Here is an 18829-nt window from a genome sequence, read left to right as displayed (position 1 = left end):
GTAAGGTAGAGATTGAAGAAACAACGGAGATGAGTAAGGATAACTAAATGGTTTAATTATTTATGGCTATGATTAATTAATATGTTAATTAATCAAACGAATATGTTCATTATAGACCTTGAGTTAGTTTTGGGCCGTAAGGCCCAATGGGATTTGAATGTCAAGCCCATTAACCCAAGTTGTATGACAAATTGAAAATATAAAGGACTTAAAAGCCCAATGAACCCTTAAGGCCGGCCACATTAGAGGATGAAGGCTTTTTTGGTTCTTTTGTCACTTAATTGAAGGGACTATATAAAGAACTTTATAACATTTCATCATTAGGGTTTTCTAAGGGAAGAGAAGAGAACATAAAAGCTCGATCTTCTTTAATGAAGGCCGGCCACCCTAGGGAGAGATTACTAGCATCTATCTCTTCCTAGGTCACTCATATCTTCATCAATGCTCTCCTTGGTGTATAGACTTAGAGGTTCTCTATTTTGGGAACTTGGAGAATCCATTCTACCATCCTCCTCCAAGAAATCAATGGAGCTAAAAAGAAAAGAATGAAGGCCTGCTCTCTTGGGTGATTAGCCTTTGCTTATGTATAGAGGAATCAACAAAGGTATAAGATTTCTCAACTCACTTTGTTTTAAGTTGAGTCTTGGTTCACCATAACTACTAGGCTTTGAATTTCATGCGTTAAGGTTTGTTTTTTAGTGCATACAAGCATGATTCCGCCTTTTAATTGTTAATAGCATGTATAGATGTTGCTCAAATGAACTTGTTTTCACAAATATTTCCTTCACGACACGATATGGGTGCACTGATACACCAGCCGTAGGCTGGGATCAAGTGCGGGCAAGGACACAGATGCACCAGTGTGAGGTTGGAATTCTATGCAACGTGGGCACGGGGAAGACACCAAAGTCCAATTACGCTGGTGTCATTCGCAGGTTGAGTTTTGAGTAAAAAACCAATATGCATAAAAGTGGGTTGCAGATGCAAGCCCAGATGGCATGGCCCATAGTGAGGGCACCAATCATGTGTAACATATACACAGATGCACCAACAGCAAAGGTTGAGATCTATTGCAGTGGGAACACCGTGGCCAATAAGCTGGTGTTGGGCCAAGATGAGTGTTAGAGCCTAAAGGGCTGGAGCTTTGCTGAGAGACAGGCCAAGCCCAAGTGGGCTTGGGTTTTTTATCCATACACCCCAGCGTAAGCCAGGTAAACTTGTCGAAAAAGAAGACTAGCGCCAGAGCTTCAAGCGGTTGTGTCATGGTGCAAAAATCACGGCGAAGGTCGTGGGTTTAACAACAACCCATAAGTTTGAACGGAGAGTGAAAAACTCTCAACGTTGTAAAACCCTAGATATTTGCGATTTGAATTTCAAAGAAAAACATCGAATTTCAAGCAAGGACTCGTCAGTGACGACATCAGGTCATCGGGGAGATAGTCGTGGTGGTTGGGCATGGCTACAGGCCATGCTACTCGATGGTTCAAGGGAGGCGACGTTGTCTTGGCATTGGGTTTAGGGTTTGGGCCTAGAGCTGTGGCTCCATGTTTGGGTTTCTCAGCTCAGGAAAAAAAATATGGCCCATACGACATGGTTAGGTTTCAACAAAACCCTAAAAAAATCCTTTGTAATTTTTCAATTCCAGATTATAAAATTAATGAAATTTCATGAATATTCAACATATAATTCAATGCATGAGCTGATATATGATGCAATTCATGGCAATATCAATTCACATAATTCAACAATGTCGAGATAAAAACCGTAAAGTTGGGTCATGCATTATGGTGAATGTTCATGCTATTAGGGCTACAAAAATGTCGAGATAAAAACCGTTGTTTTGAAAGAACCTGATTGCATGATGATATTGATGAATTGGCAGAAAACTTCCTCGTCAAATTCCTAAGCGTAGCGGTAGGAGCGTGCTGGTAACGTGTTGTGGTCTATTTTATTTGACATAGAGAAAGAGGGATGGCAACACAGAGAGAAAATAGAGAGAGATGTATTTGTAGGGTTGTGTAGAGGATTTATTATTCCCCTTACGCCGTACCTTAATTTATAGTAATAAGGGAGGGAAGAATCCTTATCCTCCAAGGAATACAAGTCCTAATAAGAAAAAATAACTAGAATAATCTAATTTAGGATTTACACAATCACACTTAAATAAGAAGTTTATAACATGCATACATATATATATATATATATACACATATATATACATCCACATATATATACACATATATATACATACACATATATATACATATATATATATAGATGTATACACACACACATACTTTTTGGTTGATCTCAATGTATGTAATAATACATGTAAAACAATTTACCTACAAAAATAAATTATTTGCTCATCATACATTTGTATAGGCAAGCATCCGAACAATGTATTTTGTTTTAAATTTTTTGGACAATTACTTTGTGGATATTATTTCTCAAATCATTAATTGAATGAATGGAAATGGAAATTTAAATTTCCTTTATACATATGGAAGATTCAATTAATTGATTTTTTGGTATGTCTTGTGGGGAATTAGTTGTCTAACAGATAGTGCAACCACGCACACCATTTTGTGTGAACGTCATTATTTTATAACTTCATACCTAAAAATTCACTTCTAACAACCCTTTCAGGTCCATCTAACCTGATTAAGAGGTATATAGCTTCCTATATAATGTTGTCAAATGGTAAATTAACCATTAAAGAGGCATTAATTCTCTATGTCCGGGAATAACTTTGTTGAGCTTTAAAAATCTTTGAGATGATAATTATACCGTGGAAACCACTGAAGAAAATGGAGCTAAATTTCTATGCATCACTTCATATGAATATGGTTGGAAGCGTATTCATGAGAAGACAAAACACTTTATGTCATAACCATCCGCACCCCGAGGCTCGTTAAGCTTAGGGTTCACCATCTTGATTATCCGATTAAGTCGATTCAACTGATAATGTTGGAGAGTTTACGTCACAAACTTTCAAGGATTATTGCATGTCAATTGGGATTGATGTTGAACATTATGTACTCCCTATTCACACCCAAAATGGCCTGGCATAAGCGTTCATAAAGTGCCTTCAATTAATCGCTAGGACTTTGGTCATGCATATTTCAGAATCTGCTTGAGGCTATGCAATTCTGCACGCAACTATGTTGGTTCACCTAAGGCTTATTGCCACCTAACCTTATTCACCATCACAATTGGTTACACTTATTCACCGTCACAGTTGGTTACAAGGAATGCGACTGGCTCTTGCAGTTTACATATGTTTGGGTGCGTACTTTATGTGCCAATAGCGCTGCCACTATGTAATAAATGGGTTCTCAGTGAAGAATGATAATCTATGTCTATTATGATTTGTCATCTATTATTCATAAAGTATTGATAAGCGATCTTTTTATTACATGTTTTGCGAATTGTCTCCTCAATGAGGTATTCTTCAGGTTGTTAGGAAGAGATAAGAACGTTAAAATTCCTTAACAACGATGCAATGCCCAGTCTGAAGCTGAATCGCAACGTATTTTAGATCTACATAGTGTTGCTTTAAGAATGTTGATGCTTTTAATGATCTAGTGAAAGTGACGAGATCACATATACCCACTGCAACGCGCTTGTAGGATAAATGTACCTCACGTGCATTGAAACATTACCCCTGAATGACGATTGGCTGCATTTGCTACTCGACCCGATACATTAGCAGTTAGGAAATCACTTGTTTTTACCCTGAAGCATGGCATACCTGTTAATTCAAATAATTCACAACCTCAGAAGAGGAAAACCACACAACACAAACTGGTGAATCTAATATGTATCTGACCATCACCTACTTAACCATTCCAAAGCATGAGGTAATTCTAGATTATGGAAGTGTCCTAAAAGAGAAAAATCTACCTCCCGAGAATCATGAGATTTCGGTCCATTATGCTAGCTTATATGAGATTTGGAATAAGAATAAGATGATAGACAACGATGTATTTGCATACACAGTAGCTATTGATATCATTCTGAGCTATGACATTGAATCATGTTCCATTGATGAATGTCGAGCTAGAACATATTGGTCAAACCGGAAACAAGCAATCCATGTCGAACTTGATTCACTTGTGAAACGCAAGGTTTAGGCCCATAGTTCTTACACCTCCACATGTGAAGTCCGTTGGCTACAAATGGGTTTTGTAAGGATACGTAATGAGAAGAATAAGATAGTGTGATATAAGGCACACCTCATGGCACAACGTTTTTCTCAATTCCTTGGGAATGATTATGAGGAGTCATAGCCCCCGTAATGGATGTTACAACGTTCCACTACCTTCCCAGTTTGGTCGTTTCTGAAAATTTGAATATACAACTTATAGATGTGGTAATATCATATCTTTATAAGGATCTTGATATGAAAATCTACATAAAAGTCTTAGAGACTTACATTGACTGGATCAAATAATTCTAGACCACAGAACACTCTCTTAATTAGGTTAAGGCATTCATTTTACGGATTGAAGCAATCCGGACGGATGTCCTATAACCATTCAAGTGATTATTTGATTAGACAGGATATGTGAACAATGAACTAGGTCCATGCATGTTTATTAAGAAGTCATATTCCAGATTTGCGATAGTTGCAGTTTAGGTCGATGATATGAATCGAACTAAGACTCTTAAAGAGCTTGAGAAAAGTGTCGCAAACCTCAAAATTTTAGATGAAAGATCTTAGGAAAACTTCATATTGTATCGACCTGGAGATCAAGCATTGTTCGGATGGTTTTATGGTTCATCAATCAAACTACACCCAGAAAAGTGTTGCGTCATTTTAATGAGGATAAAGCAAAGCCTTCAAGTACTCCTATGTAAAACGATATCCTATTGTCCTAAAGACGATGAGGAAAAAGTTTTGGACCCAGAAGTTATGTACCTTAGTGCAATTGGTGATTTATTGTACTTAGCTAAGTGCACTAGACCGAAGATCTCTTTAGTTGTAAAATCTTTGGACAAAACATAGCAACACGCCTACATGTAAATACTAGACTAGTGTTAAAGACATCTTACGTTACCTCAAGTGTTTTCAAATTTGGGTTTGTTCTTTTCCTATGCATCCTTGAGATGAGCCGTCTATTAAGGATACAATAGGAGTACCAGCTAATGATGTACCTGATTAGAACTGTACTTAGCTGTTAAGCTATGATTGTTAGAATCTGTTATAATTAGAGTATGTTAAGCTATTTATACAGGATGTACACATAGTTTGTTACAATTGAATAGAATCATTTTTCTACAACAACTTCTCTCTTTACATTTCTCTCACTACAATTCTCTCTCTCTACTTCTAGCATTTCTCTCACTGAGCTATGAGTTTCTACATGGTATCTTCGCCATAGTCCACCGACTTCGATCCTCCGCTTCCATTTTTCTTTCATTTTCTCGCCTTCCAAACAAATCTTATTAACCCTAATTCCCTTGAATTTCTTCTTTCCTCCCTTAATTTCTTTTTTTTCTTACCATACTCTGATAACAATGACAAATGCTGCGAACTCCTCTTCTCCAACTGCTTCTTCTGGCTCCCAGGGCAAGGTCATTAATTCATCAATTCAATCTCTCTCTTCAATTACTGTTCACAACATCACTAGTATGGTGGCGACGAAAATCAATCGTCATAACTATATCACCTGACGCAGTCTTTTCATCCCTATTCTGAAACGATTCAAGCTTTTAGGGCTTGTTACTGGAACCGATGTGTGTCATTCTCAATTTGTGATTGATTCTTTTAGATCTCGAGTTGTTAATCCAATGTATGAGACTTGGTGCGAATGAGATCAAATCTTGTTCATCTGGATTAATTCAACCCTATCTGAAGATCTTCTTCCATTGACGGTTGGCTTGGATAATTCCAGATCTCTCTGGTAATCTCTAGAACATTGCTTCTTTGGTGCTTCTCGTATGCACATTCACAGCTTACGCTCAAAGATTCAAACCATTTAGAAAGGTGACTCTTCAATGACGGATTATCTCAACTATCTTAAGGAAATTTCTGATAAAGTTGCAGCAGCTGAGGAATCGATTTCTGAACGTGATCTTGTTGCCTATATTCTTTCTGGTCTTTCTGATGAGTATAAGTCATTTGTTGATTCTATATAAACAAGACTTGAGCCTGTTAATCTTGATGAACTACACGACATCCTTCTTAGCAAGGAAATTTCACTTAAAAAACGCAAGACCAGAACATCTTCCTCATCTTCCTTTACACTCTTTCATGCCTATATAGCTCAACAAGGTTCTTCTGGTTCAAACACCTATAGAGGCAATAATCGTGGTTGTTTTCAAAATCGAAATCGGTTCAATCAAACTTGGAACTTTGGAGGTAATCGTAACTACTATAACAACTCATGAGGTCTTCTTGGTCCTGTTCCTACTTCTAGATCCATATTTTCTAGTCAAAACTCCACCAATTACAGCTCTGGTAAATCTCGCAATTGTGAGAAACTTTCTCAATTTTCCTCTCAAAGATCCAATGTTGGCACTCATATTGGTATGACAGCTACTACCTCCCCTCCACCGAGCTATTGGTTAACTGACAGTGGTGCATCTCACCATGTGATACCTGATCCATCTTCTCTCAATTCTACCATCTTATACACTGGCAGTGATCAACTCTTTATGGGTAATGGTAAAAATCTGTGCATTTTTCATACTAGATCTCTTTTAATTCGTACTACAAATGCTACATTTAAGCTCAATGATGTGTTATTAGTTCCCAAAGCATCACATAACCTGTTGTTTGTTTACAACTTTGTCTATGATAATTGGGCATCTCTGATATTTGATCCATTTGGGTTCTATATTAAGGACCTAAGAACTGGGAGGATGCTCTTCCAAGGCCCTTGTGAAAGTGGTTTGTACCCTTTCTACTAGGATGCATCGAATGGCACATTTAGAGTTGCACTCTCTCCTCGGGCATTAATGATCATTAAAGCAGATATTCATCAGTGGCATAAAAAACTGGGACACCCATCGAGTCTAGTCTTACATACTATTATGAATAAAAACCAGCTACTTGTCATTGATCATGTAACTTAAGGATCTATTTGTACTGATTGTAAATTGAGGAAGGCCTCTAAGCTACCTTTTTCTGTTTTGCCTTGTAACTCCACTAAGCCTTTTCATTTACTGCACACTGATGTTTGGGGCCCTTCTCCCATTGCTTCATGTACTGGCTACAAATACTACCTCATTTTGGTAGATGACAATACAAAATACAACTGGTGATATCCTATGGCTTATAAATCTAATGTCTATTCAGTTTTTAAGACTTTTGTTCTCAAAGTTCAAACATTTTTTGCTTGTAAGATACAATGCCTACAGTCAGATTTAGGGGGAGAGTTCTTAAGCAAGAACTTTCAACATTTTCTTAATGAACAAGGCATTACACATCAACTAAGTTGTCCTCATATACCTGAACAAAATGGGTGTGCCAAGAAGAAGCATAGACATGTTGTTGAAATGGGTAGAACTCTTATTTCTCAGAATGGATTGGCAACCAAATTTTGGGTTAAGACTTTTCAAACGACTGTTTATCTTATCAATCGATTGCCCTCTCATTCCTCTTCCATTAGTTCTTGGGCACAACTTTTCAAAGCTCCTCTACGGTATCATACTCTTAAAGCTTTTGGATGTTGTTATCCATGGTTGCAACCTTATTCAGCTAACAAGCTTGAAGCAAAGAGCAAGTTGTGTGTTTTTCTATGGTATAGCCTTAATCATAGTGGGTACAGATGCTTTGATCTTATAACTAATAAAGTGTATATTTCACGGCATGTTACTTATGATGAGCAATTGTTTCCTTTCAAGCATGGCATGTTCTCAGGATCTAACTCACCTCAAGCTACCTTATCTATAAGATTTTATCCTATTACTATGACTATTCTAGTTCCTGCTAATCGAGTATCTTCTACACCTTGCACCTCTCAGTCCACCAATTAAGGCAATTTCTCCCCGAACCAGGTCACTACAACACCTGCCCCTGTGCCTCCATCTTCATCACCTGATTCTTCAAGTATTCCACTTGCTCATATGCCTGCATCTTCTATAGTCTCTACTAATTCTCACCCAATGATTACTCGAGCTAAGGTTGGAATTCACAAGCCAAAAGTCTTCACAGCCACAAAACATTCTCTTCCAGTTTCTGTTGATTCACTTACTTGCCTTCCTCCAACACCTACAACATTTCTGCAAGCTTCAAAGAATCCAAATTGAATGGCTGCCATGAAGGACGAGTTTCAAGCTTTACAGTCCACTGGCACTTGGGATTTAGTTCCATTCTATCCAATCTTAAATTTAGTTAGTTGCAAATGGGTGTTTAAAGTCAAACATATGCCTGATGGCTCCATTGAACAGTATAAGGCCCGTCTAGTGGCGAAAGGATTTCATCAGCAAGAGGGCTTTGATTTCTCTAAGACTTTTAGTTCGGTTGCTAAGCCTACACCTATACGTATTTTGTTATCAATTGTTGTTTCATATGACTAGTTTATACATCAACTTGATGTAAATAATGCTTTCCTACATGGTTCCTTTAAGGAGGATGTGTATATGATCCAGCCACCGGGTTTTGTTGATCTAACCAAACCACAACATGTCTGCAAGCTCAACAGGTATCTTTACGGTTTAAAATAAGCTCCTCAGGCCTGATATGAAGCATTCCATCACTTTCATTTTAGTATATGTAGATGATATAATATTATTGGTAGTTCACACTCCGTCTGTTTATCTATTATTGCTCAGTTACAAACTATGTTTCCTGTGAAAGATTTAGCCGATATTCACTACTTTATGGGCATTGAAGTACACATATATGCTAAAGGGTTGTTTCTCAACCAATCCAAATATGCTCTTAATCTATTAAAGAAAACTGATATAATTGGTGTCCAACCATGCTCCACTCCTGTTGGTTCTGCAAGTTAGATCACTCAGGGATACTTCTACCTGATCCCACATTTTACAGATCAACTGTTAGGGCTTTATAATACCTAACCTGGACACGGCCTGATTTGGCCTTTGTTGTGAATCAAGTATGTCAGTACATGCATTCCCTTTGCACCATTCACTTGCAGGTCGTCAAATGAATTCTTCGATATTTGAAGGGGACTCTTGATGCTGGTCTATGGTTTACACAATGTTCTCAGTGCCTCACTGCATGGTCTGATGCAAATTGGGCTGGTTGTCGCGTTGATAGAAGATCAACGAGTGGTTATTGTGTTTTTCTTGGTCCCAATCTAATATCATGAAGTGCAAAGAAACAATGCATTGTTGCACGGTCTTCAACTGAGGCTGAGTATCACACTCTAGCAAATACAGCTGCTGAACTTAGTTGGTTTTGTAAAATCCTATTGAATATTTCCTTCCCCATTCTCCAGACTCCTGCAATCTTCTATGACAACAAAAGTGCAATTGCACTAGCTTTTAATCATGTCTTCCATGCTCGAACCAAACACATAGAAATTAACTATCATTATATCCGAGAAAAGGTTCTTGGTGGTAAAGTCATTGTGTATCATGTTGCTTGGCCGACATTTTTACTAAATCTTTGCCATTTGCTCGTTTTGCAGAGTTAACTTCCAAGCTTTCAATTAGAGCTCCTAACTTTAGCTTGAGGGGGTGTGTTAAGGATACAATAGGAGTACCAACTAATGATGTACCTGATTAAAACCTTACTTAGTTGTTAAGCTATGATTGTTATAATCTGTTATAATTAGAGTATGTTAAGCTAGTTATACAGGATATACACACAGTTTGTTACGATTGAATAGAATCATTTTCCTACAACAACTTCTCTCTCTCTACTCCTAGCATTTCTCTCACAAAGTTATGAGTTTCTACACCGTCACCCCCTCGATCCTCGAGTTGATTCATACCTTGTTGGTTATGTTGATGCTGGTTATTTATCTTACCCGCTTAATTGTTAAAGATACCGCAGTATTTTAGAGGTCAATCAAACAGACCTTAGTTGAGATTTCTTCAAACCATGCTGAAATTCTCGCCCTACACAAAACTACGCATGAATACTTTTGTCTAAGAGTAGCTATGAAACATATTCGAAGCATCTATAGACTTTCTATCCTCGTTGACATCACTACAAAGATCTATGAAGATAACGCATCTTATTTTGACCAGATTAAGAAATGATACATCAAATGAGACAACACCAAGTATGTTGCACCAAAATTCTTCTTCTCACTCCAGCAACAAGAGCATCAAAAGATTGAAGACAAGCAAATTCGATTCTAGGACAACCTGGTTGAACGCTTCACAGAGTCACTACCAAACTATACTTTTTGGAATGTTGTTTAGAGAATCGGTATGCGTAAATTGTCAGATTTGGAATGCTTAAAGTTCTCATTTGGAAGTTTGTCAAACTCAGAAAGAGTATCCATAAGTATACTCATTTAATCTTAATGTACTCTATTTTCCTACGATTATGAGCATTTTTCCATTTCGGTTTTTGCTACCTAACTAGGTTTTAATGACGAACCTATCTTAGGCTGGTTGTAACCTTGTGTGTTCTACTTGCATCATAAAGACGTTTAGTTTTAACTTGATGCAAGTTCTCACATTTCTCCATAGTTTTATCCTACTATGTGTTTTTACCATATCAAGGTTTTGTGAGTTTTACCTTTTTAGGCATTTCCTTCCAATTTGTTTTAAGACTTGCAATCGCTCATTGTGTCTACTTACATTAACTACTTTTACATCATCCATGAAGATCTGATGCACAACTACTTGAGTATTTACACACTCAATGAGAAGTGTTGTGATATTAAATCAAGTATAAGCATGATTATGGAAATCCTTGATAGGTTTGTTTTATTCTTATGTTAGTTAATTTCTTTCTTGTTCATATCATGTCTTCTGCAGGTGTTAATTATAAGAATGGAGATACATGCATTTGCTCACTAGTAATAAATCACATGAGGAATAATCATGATTTACTGTATATTGTTGCAATCCTATTAGATTAGAAATGTGATTGTGTAAATCCTAACATATCTAGGATATCCTTATGGAATTTTACCATATCTTTTAGACTAGATATTATCCTATTAGAGTCGTAATCCTATTAGAGTAAGGAATTTACCTTTCCTACTACTATAAATAAAGGCACAATGGGGTGGAATAGAACACACCTCAGAATTACATATCTTTCTTCTCTCTCTGTTGCTGCTAGCCCCTCTCCATCTCTGTCGTAAATACAGTTCGGTCAAATAAGCCTACAACACGTTATTAGCACGCTCTTGACATTGCGCTAAAAAGAGTTTATTCTTTAATTAGGGGAGTATTACGTTTTAATCATTCTCTTTATGATTAATTTATTATTTTATTGAATTGATCTACATGTTATTGATTCAATTTAATTTTTCTATGTTGAATGTGATACAACGCATTGGAGATACAATTTCGGCTTTCAGAGAAGGATCTTCTACAAATTCAAAGGCTAAGTTGTTTTCTGCCAATCAGGTTCCTTTAAAATAAATTAAGATATTTGAAATGACCATGAAGTATGAAAACATTCCCTATGATACATGAACCCCCTATATTTATATTTTCCTTCCGATATATATTGTATATGTTCATATATTTGTCAATATATATACTTGTTCATGCAATACGTGATTATGCTATGTTGAATTTGTGAATCAAAGCATCAAAATTAATTTAGAAACAATTAGGGTTTTTAACCCTAAGATTTGAAGAAAAAAAATTTAAAATAAAATAAACTAGGATTTTTTTTACGATCGAGCCGCAACTTCACAACACTAGCACTGAGTTAACATGGCTGGCTTGCATCCACACCATCAGCTGGACGGTGTTGTTTCAACACCATGGACCACTATGCAGCAGCCTTGTGGACTTGACGCATCTACACAAGACAACAAGGCTTTAGCTTGGGTTGAGTTTCACACAGGCCTAAAGCCTGAGCCAACCAGCAGGCCTGCAGCCTTGCTAGGCCGAAACCCTACAGCCTAGCCTAATTTGCAAAGCCTTTATGCTTGCTGGGCTTTGTCCTAAGCCCCGACCCTTAACCATAAGCCAAGCCAGATAGCTGGGCTTGTCTTTACGACCCAAAAATGGAAGCCAACTTTGTTGGGCTTTGCGCGCACCCCCCTTGGCCAGCTTCCGAGCTGGGCCCATGTCCACCTCAGCCAGTTATAGTCCACAACGCCAGCAACTTTACTGCTGGGCCCGTCCCAACCTTAGACTCGTGGCCCGCAGCCACATGTAGGCTGCTATGCAGCCAACCTAAAGCCCATATGCCTCTGGGGCCTTGCCCTACTTAAGACACCCAAACCCAATGCTATTGGGCTTTGTTTTTTTTTAATCCAATGCTATTTTTTTGGAATTTTATAAAATTTTAACATGAATGTTATTATTATTTTTAGCTTCTACGATCGACCCTGTATAGTTCGATCTATTGAATTAATTAAAGTGACCAGCAGTCTATTAATCTGACAATTAATCCAAAATTATTGGACTGAAGCTCACTTTTTGGCAATTAACAATTCAATAAATTATTTCGTTTCTTTGAACCATTGACAACTTTTTGTAGTCCTAAAGTACTCACACTTGAGTTCCTGAAGCAACCCAAATCCATTACACTCAGTTGTATATTGTATTATGTGTTCTTACAGGTACCTCATTTTATGAACCGGAAGTTCATAACTAAACTTAATCTTGTAGTTTCGAATTTAGTGCCTTCGAAACCCGAAGTTTTCATAAAAAAATACACCTATGAAAACTCGACGTTTTTCATGTAAACCATGTCTTAGAACCCCGAATGTTCTAACTTTGATGCTTATGGATATTTTATTTTCTATGTCACCAATCACAATCTTGTTCCCTCCATTCAGTGGATTGTCAAACCGTCACAAGTTCGATTTTCCTGATTTGGAAATTTATAATAGAAACCACTTTATGTGGGTATAAGATGTGAATCTCCACTTAACTATTAAGAAGCTAAGAAACCATTGAAGCCAACAATGACATGGAAGAGCTGAATAAGCTTCTGCCATGATCTTCATTCAAAGACTTATGTTTAAAGCATTACAAACGGAAGTACCTCTCGAACGAGGATTCCATGGTTCTTTGGCTAGCTCCTACAGACCGTCTAATCATGAAAGACATTGCCCGAAGCACACCATGATTACGTCTATAAATGAGTACAATTCTAAAGTTTATAAATCCAATCAAATTTTGACTCAAGAATATTTTTCTCGTCCTTCCATGTTTCTAACTCGCTCCTGAGGTAGCAATATAGAGAATGAAAGTTTACGAAATTCTTGAATCTGATTACTACCACAAATGTGAAAGAAAGGTATAAACCCAGTTTCAGCTGGAGTCTACCGAACAGTATAGACCCAATTCAGCTGGAGTCTACCAAATGGCTCAACCCAATTCAGTCAAAGCCTACCGAATGGTGATGCCCTGCTTCGGCAAGGATACACCGAAGGGCATGCTTTGCTTCGACAGAGATGCACCGAATGGTATTGCTCTACTTCGGCAGAGCCCTACCAAACAAACCCTTCTAGCTTCGGCTGGAGCTTACCGAACCTAAGTTTGGGTCTGTCTCTCTCACAATCCAATTTCGAGTTTGTTTTTACAATCTATGGTAGAATCAGGGCCTACCAAGGTGTGGAATCATGCCCGAAGTGTGATGCTTGGCACCTTAGACCTAAAACTTCAAGAATAAGGGATATTGCTCCCAAACCTTAACCCTGCAGAATCTATTTCCGTCTTCATGGAATAGATCATTGGTTATGCACATGTTCGTGCCCCTACCAATGTCGTTGAGGAGTACCATTCTCGTAGTCAATATATGAGACTAATTTTCCTCCACCAAACATCGTTGGAGAAGCAGAATTTTGACATAGATGGCCTTGTTGGCCGAATCCCTTAGTAAACCATTTACTTTGTGAACATTTTTCCACGTTCTTGGATTCAAGTTTGGTGTTTGTTTTTCATTATGGATAATCTTATCGATATTGTCCTCGAATATGAGTTACTTGAATCATGTTTCTTGTATACATGTGACTGAATTCAATTAAACACGTGATTAGGTACGAATGTGGGAAAGTTAGTTGTATGGATGAATGTGATACTACACACACTAACTTTATACTTAAATCACATCTCTAGCAACGACTTCAGGTCTATCCAACCTGATTAAGAGCATTGGCACCCTCATCGTTGTATGAATGGTACTACATTACCATTTAAGAGACCTTATATTCTCCCCGTTTTGGAAGAACGTTGTTGAGTTTTAAGGATATTCAAGATGACGACGATCATATATGAAACCACTGATGGAAAATAGAGTTGAATATCTTTGTACCATCTCCAAAAATGGGCCTGAAGCTTTGTTTTGTGGCCAATGGGCTAGCTCCCAACTGAGAACACGCCACATGTGGCCGGCCTAAACCTGGTGATTGAGCAGTTTACTTGCTTTGGCATGACCATTTGGGACACTTAGATCGAACAATGATGCCATGACTCATCTCCTTACCTAAAGTAAGGATATTATGCTTACAAGCATATTTTGCCAAGCTTACTCGTTAGGGGAATTTGATTTTCTAAATCATCCTTAGCAAAGATACGAAACAACCCTCTTTTCACAATGGATTTAAAGGAATATATGTGGACTAATCCAACCAAAATACATATCATATAAATACATATGGTTTTGGTTGACATGTTTGTCCATACACATTGATGTTAAACCTCTTGGCCGATTTTAAAGGTTCATCACTCTATTTATCCCATAAAGTCTGGAATACTAGATAATGTCGGAGAGTTTATATCAACGGTTTTCGATAAAGTATTGCATGTCTTTTGGGTTTATAATTGAATATCGAAGTCCCATGTTCACCCCAAAACAGCCTCGCAGGCTATCATAAAGCGGAATTTAATTGATCGTCTAGACCTTGGTGACCACACCAAGTTTTCAGTTTCTGCCTAGGCTTATGCAATCTTGTACGCAGTTATGTTGGTCCGCCTTGAGGTCCATTACCGCCCAACCATTTTCGACATTACAGTTGGTTACTGGGTACGAACCTGACACTTCGTATTTACGTGTTTTGGGTGTGCATTCCATGTGCCAAGTTACACCGCCGCAACGTACCAACATGGGTCCTCAAAGAAGGATGTGAATCTTTGTTGATTATGATTCTCCTTCACACTAGCTCTCTTAAAGCCCTTGCAAGCAATTGCTTTACCGTTCATTTATGGATTGTCATTTCAATGAGACAGTCTTCCCAACATGAAAGGGAGATAAGAATGTCAAGGTTCCTATAGAACGACGCGAATTTACGTCGATGTTGCCTACTTTGTCTCATCTCGATCCCCGTATCCCACAAGTGTGATAAGCAAGTGCGATGAATTCTAGCTTACAGAATGTTGCTCCAAATGCATTTCTCTGATCTAGCTAAAATGATGAGATCATATACCAACTACAAACATGCTTGCAAGGATAGACGTACTTAACGAACGTCGAGTCAATATCCCCGAAGGGTGTGCCACCCCTGTTGAACGGTTTGGACGCATGTTGGACGGTCCAGTACATCGGCGAATAACCAATCAATTTGTCTTGGCTTAAAGCATGGTAAATCACTTAGTTCATAGGATTCATTTCCCTAGAAGAGGAAGAAGACGGCTATCACGCCCTAACTCACGAATAAAGACTATTCAGGAGTTAAGGTGTGACAAAATGGTATCAGAGTTTAGGGACTAGATACCTAGGATAGCACATGTGGTGTTTATCACATTTGTCGAATAGCCTTTAATTTTACATTCCCTTCTTATGATTTCAGAAGTATTATGTTAAAGATGGGATTTGACTTATGCCTAGATGGGTAGTTTCTTGTGAGCTAGATTGTGCTTTTGGACTTATTGCACTGCAAAGATAATGAAATAGTGATCCATTTCTTTTGGAATTTGAGTTTTGTTTTAGAAAAATGTTGAGTTTTTTTAATGATGTCCATTATTTCAATATACTTATTTGTGGAATGGTTTTATAAAAATAGTATTTTAACTACTTATTGTTGTTTAACACTTCAAATTGGTTCGCAGATATATATTTTCTTGAGTAAATGTTTGTAAATTTTGACAGTGAAACGAATTCAGATGTAATTCATTCCTACTCACAAAGGAAAAAGAAAGAAAAAGGGCCATTGCAAAGTAAAATTCTCATTCCTACACAAGTTGGTAATGATAAATCTCATTCCTACTTAGTTTTGGGCTATGTGATGAGTTATAAAATTTTAAATGACGTGTGATGAGAATATCCAATTAGTAAGGTGATTGGTGAGTTACATTTTCTATTTGTATTACCATCAATTATTCTGCACTGATTTTATTATTAATTAAGTAATTTTTTAGACCAATTATGTTTTCCTATCAGGTTCACTATAGAGGTGTTTTGCTAGAGTTGGAAGGCCTAAATTGGAGAATTGCAATCCACTTGAAATGGAAGGGTAGTCTCCATGCAACCACTCTAACTAACTAATTTACTAATGTTTTTTTTTCAACTATTACTATAATTTTTGTGATATATTTAACTATGTTTTTGAGATATGTTTATCTTACTTATACAAGGATTAAGGTCTTACAAATCTCAAGGATGAGATTTCTTTTAAGGAGGGTAGATTGTAATACCCCATATTTTAAAAAGATAAATGGCTATATGTGTGTGTGTGTGTGTGGGTAATTACTTTTACGTAATGATTTTATTAGATTTATTTTATGCAAGAACCTACTTTCAATATGTAAAATAGTTTCAATATAAAATTCTTTTTGCTACAAACAATTTCAAAAACTAGCTAGTATTATTTCATGTTCATATGTAATTAGAGATATTTTTAGTTTGAATTGGAGAAGGGATATGAAGAGTTTGGCTTTACTTTTCTCACAAGGGCTAAGTGGCATTTGGCAACCATTAGAGAATAAAGAGGAGGAGTTAGTCACTACTCTAGATAGGTTGAGGTGGAAGTTGGTAATTAATAGAATCTAATAATTAGGGTGAAGGGGTGGAGTCTATAGCATGTGTATGTTAGTCTATTTGCATGTAGGTGGCAACACTTTGAGCAATTAGAAGTGCTTACTCATCAATCTATAGGAATCTTAGTCATTAGGATGATATTCACCACTCTAAATAGAGGAAGATGACAACTTATTGTGGTTAGAACATTTCACGTGGCCTTTGATGCAGGGAACATCTTGCATGATATTCATTAGTTCATGATTAATCTAACACTTGTTGTTTTTCCATTGGAACACATCATTCTTAATGATTAGGACAACATTTTTTGCCTTTCTATTGGAACACATTTCATGGTAATGATTAGCACAATACTTGTTTTCTTTCTATTGACACACTTGGAAGCTTTCTCCTCAAACTAGATCGGAATGAAGATGTTATGCAATCTTTATAAAGGAAGGAGTAAGAACCAATGGAAGACATGGAGAGGAAATAGGAAGAAGAATTAAAAAAAAAGAACCGCTCTAAAAAGAAAGCCATTCTCCCTTTCATATTACCTCTTTATCTTTCTTTTACATACTGTTAAGGCTTTAAGCCATCTTTCATTGTAATTGTAAGTCTCTCATATATAGTGAAATACAATGAAAGAAAACCCCAATGGATGTAGTCGATTTGGTGAACCACTTAAATCTTGTGTTGTTTATACATTTATATTTTGGAGATCATTGCCATAAGAAACACTCCCACCAAACCATCAAAAATATCCATTTAATTTCCTTGAGAATGATGTACAAAAAGTGTGAGACAAATCCCAGCAAAATACATGAGACCTTACCCAACAAATCTCTCCACCAAACTCACCGTCATTTTTATCCATCAACAGAAAGATATCCAAAAACTAGAAATTCGTCCCCCCTATTTAACAGACCAAAACACTAACATCCATAATTTATATCATAGTACTTTCTTAATGAGAGTTGTTCATCTATCTCTCTACCATGATATATCAAAATTTCAGGAAAATACAACGGTGCAATTGTCCAATATGTTTGAAATACCAACTCAGTCTTTAATCCCGCAGAAAACTGGACAGCCATATTCTGAGTATCAAAACCCCATTTTTCATAGCTCCGATCGAAACACTTACTTCACAAAAGTTGTTCCTTGTCATCGCCTCTATAACATATCCAAAAACCATGACAATACAATCTATATGGTGACTTGTACCTCAGTTCGAACACCTGATGTTCAGTTGAGCTAGCCTTCTCTGCCAACTTCCTTGCATGGCCAACATCTCCAGTTTCTTTCGCTCACTTTCATGGAAGTTTTTCAGCAATCCGATCCCTATTACATATATAAAATTTCAGCTATATTAAAGAAGAGGAAGGGGAAGTGGCGAAGGAAGAAAGAGAAAAAGAGGGAGGAAATGAAATTGAAACAATAAAAAGATGAGGAAATGGTAACGTTTATCATTTATGTTAAAGATTATTACTTTGTACTTAATATTATGATTATGTTACTAATGTTACTAACTAATTTGATTTAAGTTGTGTTCGAGTTATGATGATATTCAAGGGCTGAAGTTTTCCTTGAATATAAAAATAATGAACCTTGTATATGTTAGGCGTAGGGTGCAGGGCTTGAGTATACAAATTGATTGATTATAAAATAATGAAATCTTGTAATTGTCCAGCGTCGGGGGAATGGCTTGAATATACAATTGGATGTTGGGGAAGTGCCTATATAATAAAGTGGAAACTAAGAATTTAATTACAAAAATTGGGTTTAAGGGATGAACGGGAG

The sequence above is a fragment of the Malus domestica genome, chromosome 10 (genome assembly GCF_042453785.1).
Source record: "Malus domestica chromosome 10, GDT2T_hap1".
Classification (NCBI taxonomy): domain Eukaryota; kingdom Viridiplantae; phylum Streptophyta; class Magnoliopsida; order Rosales; family Rosaceae; genus Malus; species Malus domestica.
This window is presented reverse-complemented; position numbering follows the sequence as displayed.